The following is a 1,482-nucleotide window of genomic DNA, read 5'->3' as shown; positions in this document are numbered from 1 at the left end:
CCTCTACACACTCAACCTCCGACAGAGCAAGGAGGCACCCAGGGCGGGCTCCCGCTACAGCAAAAGGGCCAACCAGCTGGCCCAGCACAGCCCACAGCCAACAACAGAGGCCACCAACTCAATCCCCACCCCAGAAGACATACTGCACCCACCCCAACATTCAGGCCACTATCAGAACACATAGCACAAAGACACCCAGGCTGGGTTCTGATGTGGCGGCAGAGGCTGTTTCAAGTCTATAATGATCTAACAGAAGATTTCTATACTGATTAATGCTAAGATCATTTTTATTTTTCCAATTTAAGAGTATGGTTTTCTTTGCGATGCATAAGGCAGTGGAAATCATATGAGAAGTGCTTTTCTCTATAGTGACATCACCTAAGACAGCCAATAAGCAAACAGACGGAGAGGGTGGAATATAACAATTCAAACACTTGGACAAATCTTCACATACCCGGACCCAAAACCTCTGGACAGRYRGACARAGCCAGAGTGCATGGATDTAATTGTCTGGCACATTGCCTGTACAATGGGAGCAGTTATTAAATGAAGTCAAACCCATCTTGAACATTCGCTGGCCTGTATAATGTGCTCTATAGAGGACTTTATATTGTATTAATTGTAGATTAGAATTTCTAGTTATTTTAAATGTTTCCAAGCATATTTTAGACCAGGTGTTTTGGTCAAAGTTGACTAAGTCTGTTTCCTATTTAGTAACAGGTATTGATATTGAGTCGTCTATTCTAAATAGTTTATTGTAGATTTTAGATAGCAATTTGGGTGATTTAAGATTCAGAAATTCCAATACACTTGCTGGTGTCTCTAATAATGTTTTATTAAGCTTAAATTTACGTTTAATTATAGATTTAATTTGTTGATATTCTAAGAAGTATTTCCTGTCTGTCATATTGTATTATTAATTTATTAAATGGAATAAAGTCTACGCCTTCAAATAAACACTCCTGATCAAAATCTTAAGACCAGTCAAAAAAATGCAAGAATTTGCATTTTGCACTATTGGATCTTAAGAAGGTTCTAAGTAGAGCTTCACAATGTTAAAAGAAGAAATCAGTGCAAGAGACAAGAACTTTTGAGTGGGGAATTAATTGAAAACTGCATTTACACTCAAACATGATTTTTTTCAGCTGATCAAAAGTTTAAGACCATAACTAAAAAAAAAAACAACCTGAAAACCCCCCAAAATAGAAAAAGTGTCAAAAAAAGGACTCAGTAATGAGTAGCTCCACCATTCTTGTTGATGACTTCAAACAATGGTTTAGGCTTGATGCCAGTGTTTCCAGGAGGCTAGTGGGAACGTTGCTCCAAGTGTTGAAGATGGCTTCATGAAGGCCATCCACTGTCTGGAACTGATGTCCATTTTTGTAAACTTCCCTTGCCATCTGTAGGGATATGCTGTTTTGTCGATGTTATGGACAATGTTATATCATAAATACCTCGTAATTATTAGCATAACAAAGGGGC

Source organism: Austrofundulus limnaeus, unplaced genomic scaffold, assembly GCF_001266775.1.
Source record: "Austrofundulus limnaeus strain Quisiro unplaced genomic scaffold, Austrofundulus_limnaeus-1.0 Scaffold930, whole genome shotgun sequence".
In the NCBI taxonomy this organism is placed as follows: Eukaryota; Metazoa; Chordata; class Actinopteri; order Cyprinodontiformes; family Rivulidae; genus Austrofundulus; species Austrofundulus limnaeus.
Note: the sequence above shows the minus strand (reverse complement) of the source record.